At 36.2% G+C, this 22,178-nt stretch overlaps 1 long non-coding RNA gene across 1 annotated transcript in view; it reads right to left on the reverse strand.

Annotated features, from left to right (window-relative positions):
* LOC104001857 (uncharacterized) overlaps nucleotides 1–21,344 on the reverse strand; it is a 65,779-nt gene extending 44,435 nt beyond the window's left edge. The window contains exons 1-2 of the long non-coding RNA XR_001708941.4: nucleotides 21,205–21,344; nucleotides 19,141–19,216 (exon numbers count right to left, since the gene is read on the reverse strand). This is a non-coding gene — a long non-coding RNA (uncharacterized LOC104001857). The remainder of the gene's footprint in view (nucleotides 1–19,140; nucleotides 19,217–21,204) is intronic.
* Between the last annotated feature and the right edge of the window lie 834 nt (nucleotides 21,345–22,178).

Below are 22,178 nucleotides of genomic sequence, written 5' to 3' on the forward strand. Positions count from 1 at the left end.
TTTATATCTTCTATACAGTTTTTTTATTCTCTCAAGTCATATATCTTAATTTTCAAATTCTAGAGTAAATTAATTATAACTAATTCAGACTGTCTTGTAACATCATTATCTGTATTTCTGTGAATATGCATCTTCTTTTTTCCTGGTTTACTGGGTAAATTTAAACTACATGTAAGAATTTTTGTGGGAAGAATTATAGAAAAGTAATATGTGATATTGAATGTGTTAATTTTTTTGAGTAAGAAATTTACTTTTGCTTCAGCAGGCAATGAGCATAGGTGAAGGATTGCCTTAATTGTACCATGAATTTGGCTATTTGAATACTGGTATCAATTTTTTAAGGGTTGGTCTCATTATGCTTTGCTCTTACTCTAGGTTGTGGATTTCTGCGTTTCCCAAATGAAAAAGTGTGAAGTTGGCAATACATATGCACACTTCACTCTGGCATTTTCCCTCTCTCCCTGTAGCATGGCTGCTTAAACTCTTAAACCACAGCCACACATAAGGTTCCACTTTTTTCATGGGTGACTTGTTTGGTAACAAACTATTCAACCAATACCAGCAGCACAGATTCTTAGTGGACATGGAACAAACGTCCAGTTCTTCTTCACTCGACTTTGCTACATTGTTTAATCAGTGTGGGGCAGATGGTTGACTCTATTTTGAACAACTTCATTGTCACATTTCATTTTTGTTGATTGGCATTGCTAAAAGAAATATAGTATTCTGATTAGCATAGCAGGTTTCTGAACAAGACCACCGGGGTTTATATCTTGGCTTCTCCATTTACTTACACATGACTATGACAGGTTGCTTCATTTCTGTCTTATTTTCCTGATATGTTAAAGGAGATAATATTTATCTTAATATTAAAGATTATTTTCAGGGGGAAATAAGGTTACTTACATAAAGCATCTGGAAGGTTTATATTCTTGATGTTCTGAGTATTTCAAATTATTTCTTACCATATAAAAATATTTCAATGTTTACATCAGCAAATGCTTCAATTTCTCTAGTGATAGATAGAGTTCTTAGCGATTTACTGCTTAGGAAGATTGTCTCATTCAATATGTGCTTCAAAATGTACATCTCATGTATCACTAATCTGAAATGATCATTTACTGTTGTATTTCATGGACTCCCTGCAGTTCACATGAAAGAGTATTTAAAATTTTGTGTGTATGCACAAATGTACATTACAGTTTTGTAGGAAGGTATTACAGCATTCATCAAATGTCTGGTTGTAAAATAAACTGAAAGTGTTCCAGGACCAATTTATTGTGTATTCTGTGTACTGAAATAAAGGGAGAATTGTGTTGTATGTGGTGGTAGTTCGTGTCATTGTTGTTTGAGAGTGAAAACATTACTCTAGAATAGGCTCTAAGCATAAAGTATTTTCCCTCCATGGCATGATGTTAAGGCACATTTTGTACTATACAAAAAAACACTCTCTCAGCTGCAGAAGATGAAGGAATAATTCTATCTTATTGCTTTATATCCACATATGTGTACTATATTTGTAAATTATATTCTTTATTTCTGATGATGATCTTCCTTTCCATCTAACAAAATCATATGTAACTGTAAAAGCCTTCCTGTAATATGGCCCTATCTCTGAGATTCATCCTACTTAAGGCAGAATTAATTTTTGTGACTGTTTAAATTGTGTAAACAAGTACTATGTCTTCATCATTATTTTGCTTCTATGTGGTACAGAATGAACATGAAGAAAATATTACTGGACTTGGTTGAATTTGTTCGGCGTATGAGAGACAATATATAACCATTAAATTTCACAACCATTTTCTAGTGACAAGATGCCCCTGTATATGACAGATATTGCTAGAAGAATTAAGGTTTTCTTCCAAAACACACTGTGATTGTTTTGGTTATCCTGCTTCATAATTCAATACTCTTTCATTGACAAACAAAAACTAGCACTCTTCTTTTTTTTTTTTTTTACATTAAGCAGCAATCCCATAATTCATGCATATACTCAATAAACATTTATGAAATACATTTCAGGCACTAGGCACTTTGTAGGCCTTTTGTATATGGAATTGAACAAAAGAGACAAGGTGCCTGTCTCTATAGTATTCATTCAACTGTGGAAGAGAACAATAAATAGACAAATGTTACCTTAATCTCAAATTATATCCAATCTCAGACCACTTCCTATCATCACACAAACACGCTGTTATTTTTTCAATTTAGATTTTCCCTTTTCCATCTAGACTGCACTTTCTGTCTTCAGGTACCACACCATTTTTGTTCACCAATTTGAAGGAAAAATTCTTAAAAGAGTTGAGAGTTGCCTTTACTTCTTTTCCTCCTGTTCTCTCAAATCTTAGCACTGGTTTAAACCATCATTATATCTTGTATGGATTATTGTAGTAGCCTTCAAATTATTTATCCAATTTGTATCAAAATAGTCTATGTAGTATTTCAGCATAGTAGCCTGAAAGTTACTATTAAAATGTCCTTGACTTTATGTCACCCCTCTGCTTAAAATCCTCCAATATCTTCCAATTTCTTTCAGAGCAAATGTTGCATCTTCCCAATGTCCTGTAAGGTTCTAAGTAACCGTGCCTCAAATACCAATGACTTCATCTCCTAACACGTTCACTTTTCTTTTATTTTAGCTTTATGCTTCCACTTCAAGCATGCCAGGCATACACCCATCTCAGAGACTTTGCATTTTCTCTCTTTTTATTCTGAAATGCTATTTCCTGTATATAATTCCTTTCTTATTTCAGGGATCCTCTTAAATGTATCTTTGTAGGAAGACCTGCCGTAGCAAACCTACTTAATATTGCATAGTAACTTCAATTCTTCCTCATTCTCATTCTAATCTAGTCGTACCAGCATTCGAACTGTTTCCAAATACACCAATTACAATTCTACTTCAGCAGCTATTTACTTAATATTCCTTATGCATAGAATGTTTTTCTCCTAGACATACAGTTGGCCTTCTTATTCTGTTTGAGTCTTTCTTCAAATGCCATTTCTTAGTAAATTATTTCCTGATGTTCCTATATGAAGTTCCTCTCTCCTTTTTACACTTGGTATCCTCTTTCTTATTTTATTATAATTAATTGAATGTTTCAAATATAAAACTTATTATTTTTACTGGCTTCCTACCTATGCCCTCCTAATGAAACAAGATTTTTATGATAGCTTGAATGTCTACTTTGTTTAATACATGAGCATGTAGTAGACAGTAGGTGAATATCCACATGTAGTATGAAAGTTAGTGTTTAATATCGGATAGTTTTAAGTACTATGGAGAAATAAAGATGGCTAAGTGGGAAAGCTGTTATGGCGGCATGTGCCTACTTTTCATAATGTTGTCAGGGAAAAGATCAATGATGGGATGACACATAAATGAAGAAGCAGGGTGACAGAGCAAGCTGGGGGGGAAGGGTTTCAGACATAAGAAAAATAGCCCATGCAGATCCCCATGAGAGGAGAATTTTTGGCATAATATAGGAACTCAGGTAGACTAGTGATTCAGGAGATAGAATGAAATTATTTAGGCCGATAGTGAGGGCAAAAGAGTCCTCAGCAAAACTTCCATCCCAGTATAACGCAGCCGAAGAAATCATTTCTTTGCTAACAAAGAGCAGCCTGAGAGATGGAGCTGCAAACATACATAAGGAAGCTGGAAGCTTGCACAGGGGAATGCCGGCAGCTGCACCAATAGAAAAGGGCTCCCCAGGGGTCAGGAATGTCCAACATGGAAGCTCTATCTTTTCTTTTTTGTTAGCACATGTGCAGTAAGAAGGAAATGGGCAACATGGAGAAGCTCAGGCCGAGAACCCATCTGCATAATAAAAGATTGGGGTGGGGAGATTTGCACCCTATGTAGATGGCACACCTGGTCATAACTGGTATTTCACACCCTATATAGATCAGACACCACTTCCCCACTAGCTCATCTATAAAATCCACTTCATTTCACTGCGGATCGCCAATCCACTTTTCCAGGACCTCCTATATAGCAGAGAGCTATCCTTTCTTTCGCCTATTAAATTGTGGCTCATAACCTCACTCTTTGTGTGTCCATGTACTTAATCTCCATGGCCGTGAGACAATGAACCTCGGGTGTCACCCCAGACAAGGAGGCCACTTCGCTAGTGTATCTGCATCAGAGTGAACCCTGAGAAAATAGGAAATAAGGAAATAAGGTCAGAGGGGAAATGGGGCCCGTTCATATACACAGTTAAGTTATTAAAAGAACATTGGATTTGCTTACAAGTGATTGGAATTACATGAAAGTGTTTTGAGCAGAGTGATGGCATAATCCAATTTACATCTTGAAAATGATCTTTCTGGCTGAAGGGGGAAGGGCTGGTTGGGATAAAAGAGTGAGATCAGTGAAAAGGCTACATCCATAAAAGGGATGTTTGTAGCTTGGCCAGGGTGGTAGCATTAAAGGTGACAGAAACTGCTTAGGTTCTAGTTATGATTTTAAGATAGCGGTAACAACATTTTCTGATTGACTGAATGTGGAGCTTGAGAGAAAGTTGGTCTTCAAGGATGATTCAGTGTTGGATAGGTTGAGTTGGAATAGTCTATTTGACATCCAGTTTGCAAGTTAAGGGGAGAAATCTAGAGTAGAGAATATGTATGAATTAGCTATTTTTATTTAATCCACTTTAAGTTTAAAAGTAAAAGAGATGAGGAGCAAGAATGAAAACAATTAATATGAGAAATAGATGAGAAACCAATAGAAAGTATTGTCCTGGTAGCTGGGCATGGTGACTCACGCTTGTAATCCCAGCACTTTGGGAGGCCGAGGCAGGCGGATCACCTGAGGTCGGGAGTTTGAGACCAGCCTGACCAACATGGAGAAACCCGTCTCTACTAAAAATACAACACTAGCCGGGCGTGGTGGCGCATGCCTGTAATCCCAGCTACTCGGGAGGCTGAGGCAGAATTGCTTGAACCCGGAAGGTAGAGGTTGTGGTGAACCCAGATCGCACCATTGCACTCCAGCCTTGGCAACAAGAGTGAAACTCTGTCTCAAGAAAAAAAAAAAAAATAACAAAAAAGAAAGTATTGTCCTGGTAAAAACAAAGAACTATTTAAAGAAATGAGTATGCCACATGACAATGATAGATCAAGTGACATGAAAGCTGAAAATTGGTCATTGGTTTTATGAGTAGGGAAATTACTGGAGATCAAATCAAAAATCACTGATTGCACTCAGAGAAAGTACAGCTTGCAACGTTTCTGAATGTCTATGACTAACGTGCAGTAGCTATTACAGCAGAACATCTATCCTCCATTCATAATTCTCCATAAACCGACAACACACATTATAACCTGATTATGACCTTGCAATTAAGAAATGTGAATATAATGATATTAAAATTTTCATTTAATTGAGAGAGGGACTTTCACAAGAATTGGTACTCTTGGAATCCATAGCATTATATGAGGTCTGATAGTAAGAATCGAAAATATTTTTAAGCCTGAGGGTGAAGGCCTAATATTTTAAAGCCAGATATAATTTCTCAGGTTGCATAATGATATCAGTTTACTAAAAATAAATAAATAAACCTCAGGTATCTGAATTCTCTAAGTTCTTTACAATGTCTTGGTATTATCAAAATGTACTGGGCCTGCCAGAGAGAAATTATTTGATTTGGCTATACCAGGTCTGAAATGTTATAAATGCTCTCTACCTTAAGAAATTTAGTGAGACCATAATTTATTTTATAGATATCTCTTATTTATTGTTCTAGGATATTAATGGAAGATAGCTTAGATATAGAAGAGAAATACAAAAAATCAACAACACTTTATTTCTCTTGACAGACATTAATCTGTGTTAAATTTCCATGCAAGGTATTACAAAATTAAGACAAACTTAAGCTATTATAGAAGGAGCATAATTTTAGCCATTTACACCTGGCATTATAAAATACGATGTAATATCATTTTGCAAGCAGTAAGATATAATATCCAATCAGAAACTAATTAGAAATGTAGTATTTTATCAACTATATCTTCTGTCATTTCAGCTTCCTTTTGAATCAGAATTGTCTAAAATTAAGATATCTTAAATATTTTAGATGAATGATCTGTCCTCCTGGCAGAATTAATATAAAAATAAAAATGATTTGCAAAGGGAAAGCTTTGAAAAGTTTAATAACCTATATTTAAAATGTAGCAAGACTTTTAGTACTTTCATCAATTTTGATATTAAAGTCTTCCCAGTCATTTCTCAAACTATAATAATGTGTCCTTAAATAATGACTTTCAACTTTAAAATGTTGGTGATGATCTTTGTATGAGAACAAGTATGTATTTATGAACTTTAGTTACCCAGTGAAACTCATGAATAAGTTTAACACTGTGTTTAGAGAATGATTTACTTTATAAGTTAATCTGGTGTCAGACATGTTGAAATTATAGGAATACCTTTTTAAAAAGTCACGTATACTACAGCTTGGTTTGTGAGTCACCAGTTTGTGGCACTGCAGAAAGCTACATTAAATAGAATTGATTCTGAGTGGTTGGATGAAACTAATTTGTATAGTTATTTATTTTATTAATATTTTAAAGTAGACTTTAATATATTGTTGTAAATTAAATTTATTTTCTATTTTTCAACCAGTCAATGTTTTAGAAATAATATTTATATTTGACTTAGAAATAAAAACTTTAAAATCACATAGAATTAGGTATTTTTTGTTTATTTATTTATTTACATTTAACATCTGATTCCAGAAATTAATACTATGAGGAAGTATGACTTAAGGAGAGTGATAGGAGATTATTTCAATGCAATGTTTTATTCACCTAAAATTATATATAATTCATCTAATTTTACCCATAAATAAAATTCTACTATAAAAAAGTTTTCTCAATTGTTATTAATGCCAGTTATTGTAATAAGGTAAGAACACCTTAAACATTCCAAATATATTTTAATGTAACTTTGTTAAATCAAAATATGAGAAAAATATTTATGTTCACATAAGGTAAACAAAATAATAAACATACCAATTTATACATGATTAATATACTAAGTACTAATGACTACTAATGTATTCTAGTTGTAAGAATTTAGAATATTTTATATAATAATTTATAGTTTAAGTATCAATAGTTTATAACTAATTTATAGTTTAAATATTATTTTATTTTATAAATAAGTAATATGGTTCAATTAAGCTGTATGATCATGTTTACCCGGTTTTTCACAATAGGTTATTATAGCATATGTTCTTAGAAAATCAAAACAGTAAATGTATATTATAACTGAAATGTATGAGCAGGACTGTGATGGTTACTTTTGGGTGTCCACTTGACTGGATGAAGGCACACCTAGATAGCTGGTAAAGCATTATATCTGGGTATGTCTGTGAGGTGTTTCCAAAAGAGACTGGCATTTGGCTCAGTGGACTGAGTAAAGAGGATCTATCCTGACCTAGTGTGGATGGGTACCATCTAATCAGCTGAGGGCCCAGATAAAACAAAAGGAAAAGGAAAGTTGGATTATCTTTCTCTTCTGAAGCTGTGACACTCTTTTTTCTCCTGCCCTTGGATATCAAAACTCCAGGTTCTTGGCTTTCAGAGACTGGGACTTGTACCAGTATTCCCACAGTTTCTCAGGACTTTAGTCTTGTACTTAGAGTTGCACCTTTGGCTTCCCTGGTTCTGGGGCTTTTGAGTTTGGACTAACTGATGCTACCAGCTTCCCTGATTCTTCAGCTTGCAGATGGCTTATTGTGGAGCTTCTCAACATCCATAATTAGATTAGATAATTCCACTAATAAATCCCCTCACATCTCTCTCTTTCTAGAGAACCCTAACTAAGGATCTATTCCTATTATTAATAGAGTTTAAACTTGAAAACAGGAATGATTATTTTGCTTTGATAACTCAAAGCTATAAAGGTTCACTGGAAATTTTCAATTTTTTAAAATATAGGGAATCAAATAAATTACTTCATCGTACTTTGGGGTTTCATATGCGTCAATATTAGCTGGCACTGTAGTGAATCAGTCTAATCTCAATGTTTGGCTAAATTATACTGAATTCCAGGCATAAAACTTTTCCCTGTATTTGGACCTGGGGTGCTTTTCTCTAGTGGATTAACCATTGTAGCCAGGATCCTATGAGTATGCATCTGAGAAGATGGGATGAGGGAGTTCAGAGAATAAAGGAAGTTGGTAAAGAGGATTCTCAAAAGACTGACTGACAGTACCCTCAAACTGGGTATCTGTGCCAAAAATCTTACCCACTACTACAGAAGAAAGATAATTGGCTAACTAGTTTAAAACCATGGAAACTTGATAAGAGTTAGAGAAACTCAACTAACCCTTGAAAGATGAAAATTCTAGAGATGAATGTCTTACAAAGATGATTTTTCACATTATTGGGACCCTAGCTGGCTTGAAATGGCCTTGAGAAAGGCTTGGCTTTCTATGTTTTTCTGCTGGGTACGTGCACCAAAGGTTGTGGTGAGTTTTTGTTGTTGCCTGTGTCATTGTCAATCATATTACTTGATTGCTCTTATTTCTTCCATCTAAGGACATAGGTATACATTTGTTTTGCTTCTTTTTAAAACATTTTAATGAAATAAGATGGGGAGGAAAAGAGGAGAAAAGAGAACAAAATGAATGCAAGTGATTACCTTTTTTATTTCTCAGAATAGTACTTTTAAAATGACTTATTTTAGCAAACTAAAAGATGATGTCTGACTACTGAGGAATAATACAAATCACTGACAGCTTCTTTCATTTAAGTTAATAACTGTAATCCACAATTTGTATAAACATTTTTCATTGAAATTGGAATGCCCCTCTGCCATAGATAATGAGTATGTTTCCTTTATTTCACTTCAGTATTTTCCGAAGAACATCATTTTACATATCACTAAATAGAAGCTATGTCTCCACTTTTGAAAACCCTCAAACACCCAAAAGAAAACTTTAAAATGACAGGGAAGAAATATTAATAAAACATGCATTGAAAACAGATTGCACTTTTATATTAGTAAACGTAAGTTAAAATTTACACAAGACAGTATCACTGATAAAGAAGACAGAGTATACGATGACCATGGTTTTACCTTTTTCTAAAGCAGTTTTTTTTAATGTCTCAGCTTAGACTATATCGTTATCTCTTTTATTTACATAGTGACCTTACTTGGATAAAGTTCATAGAACTATGTTAAATAAGTGTTTTCATATAATAAAAGCACAGTTCAACATTGCAACTTAAAAATTAGAAAAGATGATAAGTAAAAAGTCAGGAAATTTATTTTATATTACTATTAAAAACAATCTCTAACTTGTATTTAAAACAAAATTATTGAAAATACAATTTAAATTATAATGTACAACATTATAAATTTAGCACATTAATCAGATACAACAGATTAATGTTTGTATTTGGAATTACCTAAAAACTAACTATTGAATTAAAGAATCAGTAAGATCATGACCCCAGTAATTTTTGAAAATGTATACGCAGATTACTTCAAATAAAAAAATTATCAAAAAAGAGTAAATATATAATTAAAAATGGTTACTAATATGCTGGGATGCACCTTATTATTAAATCACTAACATTTAAATATTGCCTCTTGCATATAATTGATCTCCTACATATATATTTTTTTCACAGGTAACCAAAGAATTTGAATAACCTGGTCAATTGCCTTATGTGCTAAAGACCATCATCTTGTGGTTGTTATTTATTTCTTTATTTTGCACTTAACACTTTCACCACAGCAACTAATACATTCCTTTACCAACAATTATTGCAGTTGGAAGCAAAATTAACTCCTTCAAGTCATTGTGTTGCCAAATGACATACTCAAGGGATATTGTCTCCAGAAACTATTGCATTTTCTTTGAACCACACTTTGACCCAAATAAATAAATACGTGTATTTTTGTTTTCATTTGCAACAAGTAGATATCCCTGGTTAGATATCCAATAGAGCAACTAAAATATTCATATTTTGGATAGTGGAAGGGATAATATCTTTTCATTTACTACATGTACTTTCACATTAAAATGTTTTTATGCAGAGAACGGTGGCTCATGTCTGTAATCCCAGCACTTTGGGAGGCCGAGGCGGGTGGATCACCTGAGATCAGGAGTTTGAGACCAGCCTGGCCAACCTGGTGAAACCCCGTCTCTACTAAAAATACAAAAATTAGCCGTGTTTGGTGGTGGACTCCTGTAATCCCAGCTACTCGGGAGGCTGACGCAGGGAGAATTGCTTGAACCCAGGAGGCGGAGGTTGCAGTGAGCCGAGATCGTACCACTGTACTCCAGCCTGGGTGACAAAGTGAGACTCTATCTCAAAAAAAAAAAAAAAAAAAAAAAAGGTTTTCATTAGTTATTCATATAAAATGCTAAAATATGACATTTTGATTTAAATAATTGGGTAGAAGGAAATAATGTAAATACACTTTGGAGATGGGAAGATTTCTATTTTGAAACAATTATTATCCTGAAACGTTGAGTCACATATTCATGCAATTATTTCTTATAATTTTATTGTAATTATCCAAGTTAAAGATATTGGATATTCCACATGATGCATGAGTTAAAGAATTATTCCAGAAGGAGATCTTTCCAGAAAGAATCCTTGATAGAACATAAACAGATTGAAAGTAATCAACACTTTGCAGAATAATCCCCACATTTTCACTTTACTTATTCATGGTAGACAGTGAGGTTCTAAGAAAAACTTAGAAACTTAGGTAGTTGGAGGTTAATAACACTTGCTCTGTGCTGATCCTGGCTAAAATTGTGACTTGGGACAGTTATTACTTGTACTTATCTATCAAATTTTGGTTCCCCTCCTCTTTAAAATTGTATCTAGAAATGTCATAGCATTGGAGTGTGTACAAGTTTCTGGTGAGGGCCAAGAAAGAAATTGTGATTGTCTTCATTTTGCCTGGTAAATCAAGTGGATATTTTCTCCCAATCCTTTTAATACTTATTCAAATCAATCTCTCTCTCTCTCTCACATGCACATACACTGTAGACAGATACTTAGATATTTGCTATGTGTGTGTATATATATATAGAGAGAGAGCACGCTATATATACACACCAAAGTATGTATACATTTCTATATATGTATATTTATTTTAGTATGTATTTGTGCTATATATATTGACACAACTATATATACCTGTATCAATATTGATATCAATATTTATATATTTGTATCTATTAACTGTCTATGTATATATGTATATATGATGTGTATGTATATGTGTGTGTGGAGAGAGACAGAGAACTATAAATATGTGTTCATAAAATTTTTGTTGAATGAAGAAAAATCCTAGATCTTTTTTTGAGCACATTAAATCAAAGTTAAAGAACTTGCTCAGTGATTAGAGCACTGGGAGAGAAAGCATAATTATCTTCTTTTGTGACGAAGTAACCATAATGGCTTGACATGTGCCCAGGCTTGTGTACTTGCATGGAAGGAGTTAGAGATTAAATGGATCTTTTACATTTTCTGGTGCTTAGAAATATTTTTGTGGTTTCTGACTTTGCCTTAGAAGAAAATTTTTGTCCAAGAACTCTGCCCATTTATAAGGTTACATTTGAGCCTCTAATGCTGTTGTGCTGTTTTGATGACAGTTGTTCATTCCCAAATGCGGCTGTACATTCTTTCTATCTACAATGATTACAACTGAATTGTGCTTACCTGGAACTATCAAAGGACAGAATAAAATATTTATGTTCCAGTGGACAGTCACTGAGGTGTTTGTCCCAGCAGGGTGATTAGAAACCTTTCTGTGAAAGATACTGATTGTGACACATATCACTATCTCCATCCTTTTTCACCATCCCCTGTACTGAAAGGGAAGTGCTGGCTGAAAAGTCTTGAGGGTTTGGTTTGAGTTTAGCCATTAGAGATACTTGTAAGACATTTGGAAGACGAAAGAGAGAGGCTGTCCTTTTAGAGTAGTAGTTGCTGAAAAGTGTGGGCATTAACATATGGTAAAGTTTTTCTCATTACTTTCAAATGTCCTTTTAAGAATCTCCTGTTTCAAGATTTCAAGCAGCCAAGATTCCCTGGCTGAACTGTTTTTCTCCAGTTTGTCTTCTTGCCACTCTTGATACCCACATGAGAGAATGCAAGATATTACTAAAAGCCTGGAACTCCTGGGGGAAAACAGGAGGCACCATGGACCCCATTCTGCGAAAAACCTGTTTTCCCGTAGAACCTCAGGAAATGACATGAAATAAACCTTTCTCAAAATATAAGGCTCCAGAATGGAGCATCCAGAATCCCTCCCTGGGTGTCATCCTGGAGGCAGTCTCTTTGGTTTTGCAGGAAGCTAAGATCACTAGTTGTAGCCTCTATGACCCTGTATTTTCTATTACTTCTACAACCTTCCAATGGTAATTGTCTCTAATCACCTTATTAAAACTCATTTTATCATAAAACAAATAACAGCAATAAAAAACTTGAGAGATGCACTCGGTTGGATAGTGTCCCCTGCAAAATTTATGTCATTTCATGAACCTCAGAATGAGACCCTGTTTGTGTAACCTCTCAATGGGGTCTCTGGGAGTTATCTAGAATCTAATGCTCCACAATTGTTAAATTGAACAATTTTCAAAAGACAAAGAAGGCAAATTTTATATTTGACCTTAATTTAGACCAAATGTTCAAATTTTGAAGACATTTTCATTTTACCAATAATCTTTAAAGTTGTCTTTATTTCCGAAAGATTACTAAAGTCACATGAACAAAAAATCATCAGTTTCTACTTTTCTGACATAATATGATTTAAGTGTTTATTTTTCTGATCCAATTAATCAGATATCTTTTATATAAACATCATACATACAACTCATATAAGTATACAGACAGACAGAAGATCCAGTAGTTGTTAAGATTTTTCTTTTGCTAGTTTCTTAATTAGATTACTGGTTTCAGGGTGGAGCCCTTGGAGGAACAGAACCAGGAAAGCTTGCAGTATCTAGAGCCTAATAAGCAGGCACAGCTAGAAGGCAAAAAAGAGATCCCCCAAATTAAGAGTGCCATTTTATATTGGATCTTGGATCCCCAAAATAGAGGGAAATACTATGGGAGGAGATAGTGCAGTGCTTCTACCATGCATTTCATTGCAAGGCAACCCAAAGCAATCAGCCCCATCCCCCAAGGGTCTCATCTCTCAGCAGGGGGTAGGGATACTTCCATGTCTTCCAGGTGGCCAAGAACATGCTTCTCTAATCCAAGTGTGCAAAGAGGCAAGTATTTCTCCACAATTGCCTTAGCCATCTTGTAAAGTATATTTCCTCCCTAGTTATTTACACACCAAGGCTAATACACAGTAATTTTTGATACTCACAAAAGTCAAAATTGTCAGCTAACACAAGACAAAACAGAACAAAGTCTTAGATTTTGAGAAAGGTTTATTTCATGTCAATTCCTGGGGTTCTATGGGAAAACAGAGGTTTTTCGCAGAATGGGGTCCATGGTGCCTCCTGTTTTCCCCCAGAAGTTCCAGGCTATTAGTAATATCTTGCATTCTCTCATGTGGGTATCAAGAGTGGCAAGAAGACAAAATGGAGAAAAACAGTTCAGTCAACTGAGAAGGGAACTTTTTTAATTAGAAAAACATGATTCAGGAATAGAAGAAAGATAAAGCCCTTTTAAATATATATGGCTTGGATATCTGTTTTTAATTAAGCCAATTTTAACCACAGAGTTCTTTTGTTAAAAACAGAAAATCTTAAAAACATCTCTTATTACCACACTCCAGCCACGACAGCCAATATGTCTGGCCTTTGAATTCTACCCCAGTTAACCTCCTACATGAAATTAGTAAGTTTTAATTAAGGTTATAACTTAACCATAGATGCATAAGGTATTTTAAAATTACGGTAAGCAGTTTTGTTTTTTTGTTTTTTTTTTACAAGATTTAGAAACTCCCCAAAGGGAGTTCAGAGAAAGGAGAATTCAAGACAGGAAGTCAAAAGCTATCCATGGGGGTTGTAGAAGGGCAACCTCAATAAATGGCAGTTACAGAAATAACAAGCCAGAAAGGAATCATTCCAGATGCCAAGAATTGAACCTGGGTCACCACAGGAGATAAAGGCTTAGCTACTGAGTTACACAGCATTGAGCAGCTTCGACTGGTTTTCCCAGAAGAAATCTAGAGCAGCCAATGTCAAGCTTGCAAAGCCTTTTAACTCCTCAAGAAAATTTTTAGGGCTAACTGTGACATGAACCCCAAAATTTCTGTCCTGTGGATGGTAGAGACCAAGATAAAGTGTCTTCACATGGTCACAAGGTTAAGCTCTTAAGGACCAAAAGCAAGACAGAAATGTCATCTGGTATCAGTTTCAGAGACCTGCAGCAAACTTGTAACTGACCAGCCTACTGAGTTGGCTTGAAAAGCAGGCTTATAGGGGTCCTAAACTCATGTTCTATCCTATGATACCCCTCTCTCCATTACAGAAAGACAAATTATTAGCACAAAGTGCAACAAATTTGCTACAGCCTAAGACTAGTGTCACAAATCTTTTTCTTTTTTCACTATTAATCAAACCCTTCCAGAGGAGACACACAGTGAGGCTTATCATTTACCCTCCATGCCCCACCTCTCCCCCCGACACACAATGCAGAAAGAGAGAGAGAGACCAGCATCTCAGCTGTAAGAATTTCTTACAGCCAAGCATACCCGGTTTCCGGGTTCCCTTTCTCTGCAGCTTCCAGAAGATTGGAGCAGGCTTTGATGGCCCTGTTCACTGTGACATAGCTGTGAGGGACCAAGCCCCATTACAAAAGAAAGTCATCTTTCTCTGTTTTATGGAACCACAGACAAAAGCTTCTCAATTTCTCAAGATGCTCCCCGACAGGCTGCATGGGAAACCAAATTAATATTTTCCATCCCAGCGGAAGCAAAATACATGTAACCCAACAGACACTGGTCACCTCATTCAATACCCAACATCGACCTGGCAAGGCTCAAAAACTTTTTCCCATTGGTTCCTGTTGTCTTTGATCCACTCAGAGTGGGGAGGGGTGACCTCTTTTTGGGAATTCAATGGGTGGTCTCTGAGCAAGATGAAGAGCAGTAACCCTGAATCAGGCTTGTTAAATTTCTTTCAGGACTCGCAGAATGTGACCAGATAGATAAGGAGAGTTCTCCAAGTTAGGCCTGCTGGACTTCCGCCAGCAATTCCTTCAGAGATCCCCTCCACATACACAAACATACACACAAAGACAAGATGGACAGAAGGCCTTCCAAATCAAGATTCCTAACCAAGAACTCCAGAGTATCCCTTCCAAACTACTCACCTATACTTTGTCTGAGAAATCTCTGTGAAATCTTCCTGATTGAGGAGAAGTCTCCCAAACCAATACTTTTTCTACTAGTTAGGGAAAGCCAACCAAGACCCCCCAGGAGCCAAACCAAGACAGACACCCCATGGTGGAGCTACAGACACCCTGCAATGGGGCTACAGACATACACACCATGATAAGGCTACAGAAACAGTCGGCAGAAGGAAGGAGGCATTGGCAGTGCCTAGGATACTCACCAACCCAGACACCCAGAAATGGGGCTACAGACAAACACTTTACCAAGGGGCTACAGACAGACCCCCTGTGATAGGGTTACAGTGATGGGACATCTCCCCAGAACTATTTCTCTATTATAATTAAATTCATGCACATTGGGTTGGCAGCACCCCGCCAGTAGCAAAAACTACCAGGGTCAGCCCCCAGTCCAAGAGAACTAGACAGCTGCTTGGGCTAATCTCTGAATCCATTGCTGGAGGGGGGCTACTAAACCTTGCATGGGCAGGTAGCCACAAGGGCAATCCCTGACGAGCCCCCAGATTTGTAACTGCCCAATGGATTCACCTTGCCCGCTGCCTAGGCAGAGCTGATTTATGAAGACAGAGGAATTGGAACAGAGAAAGAGTAATTCACATAGAACTGGCTGTGTGGGAGACTGGAGTTTTATTATTACTCAAATCAGTCTCCTCGAAAACTTGGGGATCAGAGTTTTTAAGGATAATATGGTGGTAGGGGGCCAGTAAATCAGAAGTTCTGATTGGTTGGCTCAGGGATGAAATCATAGAGAGTCCAAGCTGTTCTCTTCTGCTGCATCGGTTCTTGAGTGAGGCCATAGAACTGGTTGGCAGGTCCAGGTGGGGCCATCCAGTTGTGAGAAATGCAAAGCCTGAAAAGACATCTCAAAAGGCTCATCTTAGGTTCACAATAGTGATGTTCCCTTAAAGAGTAATTGGGGAAGTTAAGAATCTTATGACCTCCGGAATAATGGCTGGTAATATTTAGAATTCTAGCCCCCTCATTCTAACTTGGTGGCTGGCGGTTTTTCATTCCGTTTACAAGATCAGTTTCACTTTTGGAAAGGGCTATTATTTAAACCATAAACTAAATTCCTTCCCAAGGCTGGGTTGGCCTACACCCAGGAATGGATAAGGACAGTGTAGGGATTAGAAGCAAGATGGAGTTGGTTAGGTCTGATGTTTCTCACTGTCATGATTTCCTTAGTTATAATTGTGCAAAGGTGGTTGCATTCAGAAACAGGGGCTTGCTATAATATATAATAATAATAGTTAACTATAATAATAGTTAAGGTGAGATAATACTAAAGTAGGGTATACCCTTATTTCAATATGACTGGTGTCTTAAGAAAAAAAGAGACACGAAGAAAGACAGAATGCCATGTGAAGACAGAGGCAGAGACTAGAGGGATATAGCTTCACACCAAAAAACATTGCTGATCACCATCATAAATTAGAAAAGGAAAGGAAGAATTCTACTCAGCCTGTCTGAGGGATCATGACCCTGCTGACAGCGAGGTTTCAGTTGTCTGTCTTCCAGACTGTAAGGGAATGGATTTTATTTTTTTAAGCCACCCAGTCAGTTCCTGGTACTTTGTTATGGCAGTCCTCAGAAATTAATACAATAGATGGTTCCTATTTCTCTGACTAAACTTTCAAGAACCAGGCATTTCAGGAAACAGAAACCAAAACAAGATTCCTTGGCACAATCTTGCCCCAGTATTTGAAGTGTTTCTGTGTTGTTAGAGACAGAATCAGTGAAAATTTCAGTGCCATATAAAAAGCCCATTTATTTATTTATTTTTACAATGTATCTTAGTGAAAGTTAGGGTCTGAAACACTTGAGTGTAGGATTAATGATTCCTATGACTCAGAAAACTTGGGACTAGAATAAATATCTTTTAAGAAGTTGGAGAATAGTAAGGTGAAGTTTGTGGAGCAAATTCAGACAGCTGAATTTAACCTGAAAAAGTAAGGCAGATACTATAAAGACAGTAGACAATGGAAAGCAAAGCAAAACAAATTTCCTTTAATAGCATGGGCGAAGATCAGCTATTTGAAGTTCTTTGCAATAGAGTAAATGCACATAATAATGCTTATTTAGCAATTAGAGAGGGCAGTATTCTAAGAACATTCTGCCAATTTTTATATTTAATCCCCATAACAATTTTATGAGGTAAGTACAAAAACCCCCTTTGGAAAGATTATTACAGTGAGAGAAATCTAACATATCTAACTCTATCTTGTGTCTAAACTCACAAGCTAACCGGGATTATTCATTCCTGGGCATAGGCCAAGCTAACTATGGGAGAAATTTAATTTATAGTTTAACCTTAAAATAAGAATGATAATAGCTCTTTTGAAAAAACTGCCTTCCTACTTGTTCAGGGACCAAAACCACCTTCATAAAACTAACAAAAGGCCACAAGGTTAGAATTCTGGGAGGGGCTTGAATTCTGCTAAGACCTATGCATAAGACTTAACCTGTGCAAAGGTTAGGCAATAACCAGCTGTGGTTCTATAGCTTGCTTACTGCTCAGGAGTCATGAAGCCTGAGGTCATAAGATTCAGAACTTTCCCAATTGGTCCTATAGATAGCATCACTATTATAAAAAACCTAGGATTGGTCTTTGAGATATTTTTCAGACTTTGCATTCTAGTGGACCAACTGATACCATCTGGACCCACCTGGCAGAGTTGGTTATGTAAAGTCTTTGAAGAATTGGTCGGTGACACCCCCACCCAGAAACTGATTCAATGTGTGAAGACAATTTGGGCATTCTTATGATTTCCTCCCCAAGCAAGAAGCCGCACCGATTCCCTAACCCCCTGCCTGTCAACCCCCTAGGCTTAAAAAGCCTAGCCTCCAAGATCTCAGAAAGTCAGATTTGACAAATATCTTCCATATTTCTGTTTGACTGTCTTGTAATAATTAAAATCTCTGCTGCAACACTCCTGCTGTTCTCAGTGTATTGGCTTTTCTGGGCAAGAAGAATCTGTCAGGCTATAGCAGTACTTGCATTATCTGTATTTTACAGATGAGGAAACTGTCATCTCAGCATTTGTTGACTGAGTGAACTTGGCATAGTGGGTTATCTAAAGTCAGATGGTTTGGGTCAGAGCTGTTTTCCTGTGCACATTTATCCTCTTATATTAATACAGGTGGGAAGTTTTAGCCAGCTATTCATTTTTTTTTTTTTAAGACCACACTCGTTTTTATTCCTGAAGTTCATTGGTAAGTTATTTCTGCTTTGCTGTGTTTCAAGTCTTTTTTTCTTTAGGCATTAGCTACAATTGTGATATTGATCTCCAATAACATTTAGATTATCTGACCCCACATAAAGAGGGACATGGATGAAACTGGAAACCATCATTCTCAGTAAACTATCGCAAGAACAAAAAACCAAACACCGCATATTCTCACTCATAGGTGGGAATTGAACAATGAGATCACATGGACACAGGAAGGGGAATATCACACTCTGGGGACTGTGGTGGGGTGGGGGGGAGGGGGGAGGGATAGCATTGGGAGATATACCTAATGCTAGATGACGAGTTAGTGGGTGCAGCGCACCAGCATGGCACATGTATACATACGTAACTAACCTGCACAATGTGCACATGTACCCTAAAACTTAAAGTATAATAAAAAAAAAAAAGAGTTTTTCCTTTATAGTAAGAATAGGTCATACTAATTTCTTATTGTTTGTTAAGAAACAATCATAGAATACAGCTTTTACAGTGTATCATTTTACCAGTTATATCACATTAATAATAATGGATGAAAAAGATGAAGCAAATAAATTTGACTTACAGAAGATTTCCAGCATTTGTTTTCGATTTTCAGTGTTTCATATTTCTCAACTGAAAGGCTATAAAGCTCTGAGGATCTAAAAGATAAAAATATCTTCAAAACATTAGATTCTAACCTCCCAGACCAGCACTGGCATTATTAACTTTTAATAGGACAATAGCAGAAAACAAGATTTTGTTCTTCTTTTATCCAGTAATGAAGATTTTATTAATCAATAAGATGAATTATAGTGTCAAGAAATTTTTTTTATTAAAGATTTTTTCCTTTTTTTCTTCCCTGGGAGCTAGGCCTGGGAATTCCGCCATCTATCTGATAGAATGAGGTTTTTTTTTTTTTTCTTGTTCAAATATGATTCCCTTATAACCTACAGCATTTTTTATTCATGGTACAAATATTAGTGGTAGTGTTGGGAGATAAGATTAAGTTATATTCACTAATATAATGAAGTATGGGGAAGAGACTAGAAGAATCAAGTTTAGTGTTTGAAAAATCAATAAGCTTCCCAGTATCTGGCAAATCCAGAGAGAATAATGATTGGAAGAACCACAAGAAAGTAGATCGTATATGTATCAGCCTTATTTGTAAGGAAAAAAATGTAGGAGAAAGAATATCAAACATAATTTGATATACAGTTGTGGAAGAAAACACTACATCCTCCAAATTTTACTATTTTTATTTTTTAAGCATTATATAAATAAGCTAGTACTTTGTTAGAATCAGACAATACTTTGACCTTAAGAAATTAACAGTTTAGAGGTAATTCTTTATCAAAATCTGGTAACTCAGGAAATCTTAGGCAATATTTGTTAGCCCTTTTGAGCTGAGAGAACAATTGTCTTAATTGCTGCTGCTGAGAACCCTGAGATGACTTTCATGATGAAAAAAAGTTATGAACCACTCTGGAAAATAAGAGTTCATGAGTTGAAAATTCTGCTGTAGGTAATGAAACAATAATGGAAGCAGAAAGGTTAAATAGCTTTTCTAAAGATCAACAACCAGTAAGTAGCAGAGCACAAATCAGTATAAAATTTTACAACCTCAGGAGCTTTTAACCATATCACTGATTTTTTCTAGAGCCTTTTGTTAATGAAGTAACACTTTCTATAGACATGATGTTGTAGCTAAAGGGATAGCTCCCAATATTAATACTTAATTTTTTTTGGCTATACATTTTAAAAATTATTACCTTAAAACAAAGTAATAAAATCTCCTTGCATGCAATGGATTCCAAAATGGGTAAAGATAATACTAAAGTTGTCTAGTTGTCCTTTAATGTACTGTACTATAATTTCATTATAAAATCTGTTAAAATATTGAAAAACACTTAATATTGCATTCTACATGAGTTAGATTTTATAGAATTTTCTGAAATAAATACAGCCATAGCAATGTATAATAAAAGAAAGATATGAACATAGAAAAAAAACTTCAAAAAATGTTAAAACTTGATTTTTTATACTTTTCAGAATGAGAGAAACAAGTTTTTAAGTGAAAATGCATTATCAGGTAACAGCTACAAAAAATTACCAGCCCCTCAGCTTGCAAAGATCTCAAGGCCAAGTGCCTTTTCCATCATCAAGGATAAGAGCACTAACCTCAATACTGATTTACAGGAAAGTTTTTATTTCTTTACTGCATTTATGAGCATTTATATAGTTTTCATACCTTAGGCAACAAAATGACAATGGCAGAATTGACCTTTTGAAAAAAAAATATTTTTACTCATTTCAAAAGATAAATGAGTTCAGACATGGAGCTACAAAGTTCAAAAAACAAAAAGATAAAAGATGCTGAAAATGAATGGAATAGGTACATGTATTTTTAAATGTATATAAAATGTAATATATTAAAGTAAAAAATATAATTAGAGGTTAAAGTCTAAAAATTTTGAGTAAGTTGTTTGGATTTAGAAAATGTATGCTTTACTGAATACAGATGATTAATTTCTGGCGTGTAAGGGAAACATTATCTTTCTCAATAATATATTGCCCTAGTCTGTTTGGGCCGCTATAACAAACACAACATAGACTGGCTTGCTTATAAAAACAAAAATGTATTTCTCACAGTTCTGGAGGCTGAAAGCCTGAGTTCAGGGTGCTAGCACAGCTGGGTTCTGGTGAAGACCTGCTTCCTGGTTCATAGACTGCCATTTTCTCCCTGTATCCTCACATGGTGGAACTTGCAAGGGATCTCTCTGGGGTCTCTTTCATAAGAGCTCTAATCCCATTCATGAGGGCTCCACCCTCATGCCATTATCACCTCACAAAGGTTTCACTTACTAATCCAATCACATTGGGGGTTTCGAAAGAAGGCTTCCCAGGCACCCAAGAGTGCAGAGATGCCTGGGTCTGCAGTCGCAGCTTGGGAGGCTGAAGCTGGACCCAGGAGGGAGGAGCTCCTCCCTGCTCCTGGTCCCCAAGAGCACAGGAATGCCTGGATCTGCAGCCGTGGCTGGACAGCCGCAGCTGCGCCTGGGAAGCAGGAGGCTCCTGTCCTGCCAACTCAGAAGTGGACTGGGCTTCTGCTTACTCCTGGCTCCTCCTGGCTCTGTGGAGCTGCAGCCACGGCCATGCCTCCCCCATTGCAGCCTCCTTCATGGCAATAGCCGCTCCAAATGGACCACCGCTGCCATCAATATAATTGCAATGTAATTGCATATCAATTTAAATGATTTTCATGTGTCCTATGTTTATTGCTTGTATAGTTGATTCATTAAGATAACTTTGAATTCACTGATTTACTGTTGCATTTCCGTGGAATCATTCTAGTTTTGTTTTGTTTTTGTTTGTTTTTGTTTTTTTTTTTTTGAGACAGAGTCTTGCTCTGTCACCCAGGCTAGAGTGACAGGATCTCAGCTCACTGCAAACTCTGCCTCCCGGGTTCACGCCATTCTCCTGCCTCAGCCTCCCGAGTAGCTGGGACTACAGGTGCCCACCACCATGCCCGGCTTATTTTTTTTATTTTTAGTAGAGATGGGGTTTCGCCGTGTTAGCCAGGATGGTCTCGATCTCCTGACCTCGTGATCCGCCCTCCTCAGC

This window comes from Pan troglodytes, chromosome 14 (genome assembly GCF_028858775.2).
Source record: "Pan troglodytes isolate AG18354 chromosome 14, NHGRI_mPanTro3-v2.0_pri, whole genome shotgun sequence".
Classification (NCBI taxonomy): Eukaryota; Metazoa; Chordata; class Mammalia; order Primates; family Hominidae; genus Pan; species Pan troglodytes.